This window comes from Lipotes vexillifer, unplaced genomic scaffold (genome assembly GCF_000442215.2).
Source record: "Lipotes vexillifer unplaced genomic scaffold, Lipotes_vexillifer_v1.1 scaffold72, whole genome shotgun sequence".
In the NCBI taxonomy this organism is placed as follows: domain Eukaryota; kingdom Metazoa; phylum Chordata; class Mammalia; order Artiodactyla; family Lipotidae; genus Lipotes; species Lipotes vexillifer.
In genome coordinates, this window is record NW_006769482.1 from 2,843,708 (window position 1) to 2,852,238 (window position 8,531).

The following is an 8,531-nucleotide window of genomic DNA, read 5'->3' on the forward strand; positions in this document are numbered from 1 at the left end:
TAGGTCTGGCTTAAAGACAAAGATGTAAAGAAAAAATTCAATATTTTTAGATGAATTGGAGAGTGTACATACTAGGTAAATTAGGAAAAGCTAAAACTAAAGGCCAGAAGTAAAGTGCAACTATGAGACAATGGGCTTCATGCCAGGTTGTAATAGCAACCACCAATACAGCCCAGGAGTCCTGACCATCTAGCCAGTGTTGAGAGGTCCCAGACAAGCTTGATCTTTAAAACGTCTCTGATTTGGGTATCAGCAGCCCCATTTCACAGATAAGGGAAGTGAGAACTTAGGTGGTTAAAGTAACAGTGCACTGATGCACAGCCAGTAAGTGGCAGAACCTGCATTTCAACTCAGGTTTAGCAAACCCAATGAGACATTCAGGCCAATCCAAATTAGCAACAACTGAACAAGGAGCTCTGGATTATGAAATGTTGGAGGAATTTTTTTTACACTAACATGTAATATTGCCAAGCAATTTTCAGAACAACTCGTATTTATTTTAAAAAATGTAACAATGATGTTAGGCAGCGAATAATGGATGACTGTTTTCTGATTCATCAAAAAGGTTAGAGATGCCTTATAAAAGGTCCACATCAAAAGCTGAACTCTGAGCAACGATACCAGGTGGCTAATATAACACCCGCTTGTAGGAAAACATGGGTTATACTTACATCATGGATATTTGAATCAGTATTTTAGCATAGTCCCAATGCCAGGGACAAAAGTGTCCTGATAAGGCTGACCAGTGAAGGGCCAGGCCACATGAGACTGTAGTCAGAGTAGGAATTCTGATTTTGCTGGTCTTCACAGGCCTTAGGAAAAGGCAATGAGATGATACAAAAATGTTTATGACTCACATGCCTTTCAATGCTGAGCTAAAGACTCACAGCTCCTAATTAGTACAAGCCCTGCAATTAAGGTTTGGGTCACACTGGTCATCTCAGGGTTGTAGACCAAGATCCCTGTGCCCCAAACCTGGCTTGTGTTTCCATAATGGAAACAGAACAGCTTCAATGGAACCTGGAATTGTCCTAAAGGACAGAGAGAAAATTCTCAGAATGTCCATGTAAAAATGAAAATAGTATAAAATAATAATCAGTGTAAAAAAAAATAACCAATATGTCATGTTTGGAAATGACATTTTATATATATATATATGTGTATATATATATATATGCATATATATACATATATATGTATATATATATGTATATATATGTGTATATATATATATGCATATATACATATATATGTATATATATATGTATATATATGTGTATATATACATATATATGTATATATATGCATATATATATGTATATATGTGTATATATACATATATATGTATATATATGCATATATATGTATATATATGCATATATATACATATATATATGTCATATCCATTTCCAATGCATTAACTTGATCAGGCTCGTTTTTTCACATGAACTCACAGAGGCATCTTATACAACATGATCTCTGTTTCAGTCACCAGAAAGAGTCAAGAGCACAAATCAAGTGGGAAAGGAGGGTTTGTACTGAAACATTTAGTATGTGTTACGAGTTTAGTGGTATCAGGTGTTAACAAAATGGTATCTAGGCAAAGAGGGATAGATATCAACTGACAGCTCATTAGTGACAGAAACACGCACACACAAATACAAGTGTAGTATCCAGTGTTCATGCAGATCCATATTAGTACATACGAAGCCATATTGTGCTTTTTACCAGCTGCATAGAACTCCTGAGATGGTCCATCATTTATCAACCAGTTTCTCACTGACTGCTTTCTTTGCTCAACAAACATATAATTATCTCATCACGTTTTTGAGTCTACATGTAGACTAACCTCCTACAAATGGAACTACTGGATCAAAGTGTATGTGCATTTTAAATGTGGTAGAGATTGCCAGTTGCTCTCCAAAATTACCACCAATTTGCCCCGAATGGTGTGTGACAGTGCTAGTTCCTCGCACCTGCCATAGCCCAGTGGGCATGTATTATCAATTCTTGGATCCTCCCCAATGTAACAAGAAGGCTGTTAATCATGACTGTTTAAATTGTATTTATTTAATTTGTGTGAGACTGAGCATTTCTTCATATGTTAAAAGTAATTTGTATCTTTGAGACCTGCATGATCCTGTGCTCTGCTCAGTTTCCTATTAGTTTGCAATGATCATATCTGTCCTATTTCAAGGCAGTCATTCTCAAGCTGTGCTCAGCAGACCAGCATTGTCCCCCTCACCTGGGACCATGTTCCAACTGCCATTGCCCCACTGAATCAGAGTCTCTTGGGTTGAACCCAGCAATCTCAGGTTTAACCACCCCATCAGGTGATTTGAATGCTCAAAATCTGAGACCTACTGTATTAAGGAAATTAGACCTCATCTTAAATAAGTTGAAAATGTTTATTCCCAGCTGCCATTTGGCCTTCGATATTGTTTCTTTTTCCTGGACAGAAATTTTAAATTTCTGAGAAGCCAAATTTAACAAGCTTTTCCTCTTTAGAATCCCAGTTTGGTATCATCCTTAGAAAATTCTTCCCTACTCTGAGATCATTAAACATTCTCTATATCTACATTTTCATTCTTTATGTTTAAATAGTTGCTCCAACAATCTGATTTATTTCTGCAACTTGAAATTCATGGTATATTCAGAGGAATTTAAATTAACATTTAAAAGAAGGGCAGAACAAAGAAGAGGCGCCCAGAGTGCCATCTGTAAATCTACTTGGAATAATCAAAAATATATAAACATGCGGTTGTCATGATATCCTGGAAAATTTAGATTCTTTTCAAAATCTAGGTCACCCAGTCATTTCTATCATTCAACATTTCCAGGCTCTTTTTTCCTTGCATAGAGCTTACACAGACCTTACATAGATGTACACTTACATACACCTCACAAAAACAGTAAGGTCAGTTTTACATTTTGCGATGCCCTCCCACTACTCTGTGGTCAAGAACCCAATGAAGCCCAAAGGGGCCTCAAAAGAGAAGCACAATTCTTCTTTAAGTGTAGGGGACTATTCCACAAACACTTTTCTTTAAATCTCAGGGGACTATTTCAAGAAGGCAATGATATAACCCACTGCTCTTATGGGTGTACATGTAAGTGGCAGGGGGAGGGGGGTGGCAGCTGGGTGGTGGTGTTGGGGAGATGAGTTCAAGTGTATACCAAAAGGAAAATGCCTTTGAGCTGGATTTTTAATGTAACAGAGACCTGAGAGAACTCCTGACTTTGCTCTGGATGCAGAGTCCTGGATCCTGATCATTTTTCCTCTTTGCTCAGCATCATCTGAAGATAAACTCCAAATTCAGAAGTCTCAGAGGTGCTCCAATAAAACACCTCTGAATGTAAAGAGGACATAAGTTACCCCTGCAAAGCCTTCTCTGTCTAAATGCTGATGAATATCTGTACTCTTCTGGAGCCCAGCTTCGGAAGTTAAGGGGTGTGGGGGGAAAGAGGGATGAGGGAGAGAGAAAGACACACAGAGAGACAGAGACACACAGAGAAAGACACAAATTACTATAGGGAGACCTAATGGAGTGTTCCTCTGTTCTCTTATTTCCTCAGAAAAACATCACTTTCCAGACATTAATTAGTTTTAGAAAAACAGTGCATAAACTCCTTTCATACAAAAAAAAGCTCTCTTTAAAGGTCCTGTTATGATTTCCGGGGCAGAAAGCCATGCGATGGAAATGGTACCCAGCACTCATTGATCACACAAGCTATCCAGAGACTGGGTGAAGAAACTGACATCTTTTCATTAAGGTATTCATTTCTGTGTTTCAGGAAATCAGTACTCTTGGATCAGTCAATTATAAAGCATTACCTTTCACCAAACTTTGTTTAATGGTGTTGAAATAGATAGATACGAACAAAGATATGCATGCTAGTGAAGGATAATATTAAAAGATCTAAATACTAGCTCACTAATTATCTATTGATTTTACAATGGGTTTGCTGCTACTTGCCCAGTAAGGTAATTTAAATATGAAAATTGAATGATCTCCAATGAGGCATGGGACCTCAGGGACTAGACCAAAGCAAACTTGGTGCAAAATGGAAATGCCCACCACTAAGTCTGCTCCCTTTTTTTCTGCTACAGTAGATCTCTAGGCCGCCTGCAGGTTGAATTCACATCTACTGGTTATTTTTCATAAAACCAGGGGAAGTATTTGACCCAATCCTCTTGTTTTACTGATAAAGTAGTAAAAATAGGTTCAAGACTGCACAAGTACTTAATTGCAGGGCAGGGTAGGACACAGGTCTTATAGCAATTTGAGATCATTTATATATTTATTTTTGATAGTGTGTAACCAGTTTAATTTAATATTTCAGCTTTTAAATTGTTTTGTCAAAAGGTTAACGTTCTATAGTTGTGCTGGCCAATATAACAGCCTCTAGCAACATGGGCTATTGACCTCTGGAAACATGGCTAATCGGGATTGAGATGCTCTGTAAGTGTAACACTTAACATAAAAAATGTAAAATATTAGTATTTTGTATTGACTACATCTTTAAATGGTCATTTTTTTATATACTGGGTTAAAGAAAATATATTATTAAAATTAATTTCACCTGTTTATATTTACTTTTCTGTTGTGACTACTAAGACACGTTAAATTATGAATGTGGCTCAAACATTTTATTTCTATTGGACGGTACTGATTTATGGGAAAAAACGGCACTAAGGAGAGAGCTACAGCAATCTGCCTTTCCTGAATTTGCTAGTGACAAGAGCAAAGGAGAAGAAGATGAGACGGCATTTGTTCCGAGTACTTTAAAAAGTACTTACCTGGTCAAGGAAGCCAGACTTGCATGCCACATAATAAAAATAAAAACTAAAACATAATTTGAAATGAAATAATTTTTACATTAATCCTTAAGTGTGCATGCATGTGTCAATTTTACTTGTAAAAGAATGTTAGCAATTGTGACAACATGACAATCACCACCTTCCCTTTTAAGAGCAGCTATTTTCCTAGAAAAATCAGAACCAAAACCAGTGTCCTAGGAATCAGTTCTGCCTTTAAAAAGACATCTGTCCATTATAAACATCCATACCAAGTAGATAAATAAATGATTAATAGCTGGATGATAAACAGATGATAGAGAAGAGACAGACTCGATTCACCATATAAGCGGGAATGGGGCACCATGGTCATCTGAACTGAATGTTACAGGTCAGCACTGAGCCCATTTTAACTTAAAACAGCTGGCAGGCAACCTCCTCACCCAGACAGGCAAATGTTCCTCTTTGTAACAAAGAAATTCTCTACTGCAAAAATTGACTTCCTTTATCTTGGAGGAAAATAATGATTTTGTCTAAATTAATGTTATTTTCCAATATACTAATATATATCAACTATGGCCACAAAATTAGAAAAATCAACATATGTGTTTATTATCACAGCTACACTCTTTTGAAAAAAAGAACCCTGTTATTTTTCAAAGGTTTTAGTTTTTCAATAAGATAGGCAGGTATTAGATTAGAGACAGTATTTACTCCTGAAATAATACATTTCTAATAAAGTCAGGTGTGGTTTCTAGGAGATGCACAGCATGAAATGAATAAAGTCTTCTCTGTTCTCATGGTGAGATGGCATTGCTGATTGCTGAGAATGCTAGCTTGCTAGACACAAGCTGAAAAGGGACTTCCACAACTTGGAATTCAATTCAGATGTTTTCTGAGTCTCTTCTTTGGAACAACTCTATTAAAGATGTAACAAGAAAAGATTCTGGGGCTTCCCTGGTGGCGCAGTGGTTGAGGGTCCGCCTGCCGATGCGGGGGATGCGGGTTCGTGCCCCGGTCTGGGAGGATCCCACGTGCCGTGGAGCGGCTGGGCCCGTGAGCCATGGCCGTTGAGCCTGCTCGTCCGGAGCCTGTGCTCCGCAATGGGAGGGGCCGCAGCGGTGAGAGGCCCACATACCGCAAAAAAAAAAAAAAAGAAAAAAAGAAAAGATTCTGGAGGTTTCTGCAATAACCGTGCACATATATTTGCCATCTTGCAGAGATAACTGAGCAGCAATTCTGTGCGATGGTGGAGACAATCACCTCTCTCTCCCCTTCCTGTGTTCACCAGGCACCATGGTCCCTATTACCAAATCAAATGCCATGTGTTAAATGGGATGAAAATGCTTCCCTGCTTTGTGTCTTCTGTTTCTATAAAATGAACTATGGATTTTCCTTTACCTCAGCCCATAGGATCTCCTGCATTTCCAGAGATAGAATTCTTGACAATTTGCAATTTCAGGCAACAACCAAAAAAATAGTATTCCCCCACAAATTTGTTAAATTTATTCTAATTTTATTCTCCTTCTCTCCCACTCCACCTCTTCGAATCCAAATGCCACTGGAAAAGAAGCGCATTTGGACTGATTTGGAATGTAAAATGCTCCAGCCTTTTACTCTTACCTAGAAAATCTTCCTTAAAAAGAATATATATATTTTTTTAAGTTTTTAGTTCAAAGCAAAAGGGTCCCCTATGCTAAGACTGGCTTCTCACACGTTAGGGGGTCATTCAAAAAACAACATGGGAAAATATGTAGAATAAATTCCTAAGGAAGGCAAGCTGTGTCACTGCACAGTGGGAAGAAACAATCCCACCACAACGGTGTATTTCACCATTCAATGAATGTAACATGATTCACAGAGCTTCCAGTTTTAAAAGTCTCCCAAACCCCCATAGAACGTGAATAGGAGTTTTAAAGGAGAAAAACGGCATTTTTTCAGGACGGAAGACTCAGGCAAGTTCCCACATGGTGAGAAGCCAGCAATGCTTTGCAGGCGAACCCGGGAGCTGTCAGCAGTCATTGTCAACTTAATGGGAACCACAATCTTACAACTAAAGATGGGATGCGGCGCCTTTCCCATCTTCTATTCTTACAACAACGAAACAGGAAAAAACACTTGTAACGTCATGAAACACACTCTTTAAAAGGAGAATTAAAATATTTAGCCAAGTCTCAGCCAAGCCCGCGAAGGGCTCCGGTCTAGTAGGAAAACACGCTGAAACAAAACAGCAGCCCCTAACGTGCCTCGCATTTCACTCACTTTGGACCACATCTTTTCAGGACTTCCGTAAATCCATTAAATCAACTTCTACATGAATAGAAACACCTGCACCGTAGAATTTTCTAAAACACGAACTCCTGCTTTGGAAGGAATCCCAAATAATGTGTAAGATGCAGATTTCTTTTTAAGGACATGTTTTAGAAAAGTGTACCAACATGCTCACCCTCCCTGACAAGGATACAGAAATGCAGCTTTTTCCCCCCTCGCCAACCCCAATCTTTATATTGCTGACTCGCCCTCCCAGATAGCGTCCCTTCTCAGGGGCTGGCAAACAAGGATGCCAAAGCCGTCTGTGCCCCAGTGAAGAAGCAGCGAAGCCACAGCAAAGGAAGAGAAATCGGTTACCTGAGGATGAACACAACTCTGCTCAGAGCTTCTTCCGAGCTCGCCTCGCATAGGACAGGGCAGCGCAGGCTGTGAGGATGCGGGCTCCTCCCGCAGGCAGGCGGGGCGCGCGCTCCCTCGCGCCGCCGTGACGATGCTGTCAGCTGCTCGCCAGCCCGTGCGCCCCGCGCCCCCGCGCACCTGCGCCGCCCAGCCCGGGCGGGCCCGGGGTGGTCACAGCCGCCCCACAGTCCTCCAGCTCCCCCTCCTTCTTCCCCCTTAAATCTCGGACTTCTCAGCTGTGCCAGCTGCTGCAGCGGCAGATGCTCCTGCTTAAATGGCGTCTGCTCGCCTCCAAAGAGCTTTCAGGTGCCACCTACTGCGTGCTCCTGGAATAGATGGTCAAGACTGGAATTCTCAGCGAATTCAATGAGTTAAAATAATTTCATTGAAAGTGTACCAGATTCTTTTGTTTTAGTTGTTCACATTACCAGCTATAATTACTAATAAACGCGTAAGGCTCTCTTTCAGTGTCCAGCTACTAAATTAAAAACCTCATTTATAAGGCAGATGAAATCGGGCCATGATGAACAGCCAACCACATATTGCAGATTAATACATTCTAATTTAATAGGCTCCTGTAACAGTCTGGGGCTAAAACTGCTTTTACACTGAGTAGTTTCACATCAGTATTTCAGGGAAATAACCAGGTATATTTTCTGACACTGATAAAACATGTTGTCAAAGAAGCATTGACCAAAAACAGGTAAATCAGCAAGAATTAGGTTTATGGGTAAAAATTCTGTGCCGACACTAAAAGAAAATGCTTTCCTATAACACTGATCCATATTTAAACTACACTTGAGGAAGATTTCTTCTCCCTATTATAACTCATTCTTTTTTTAATACCAAGTTTTCTAAAAGAATTGGGCAATATTTTTTTGTTCTTTAAATTTGATTTTGCTTAAAGAATCGCATTTGTCAGTTCTAAGACTGTTTCCAGTTTACAATTTCAGTTAGCATTGTCCTTTGATGTTCATTTCCAAAGAAAATTTCTGCCCTGCTATTCACAGGAAATATGTGTTGTTGTTTTCTTTTTTTTTTTTTTTTTTTTTTTTTTTTTTTT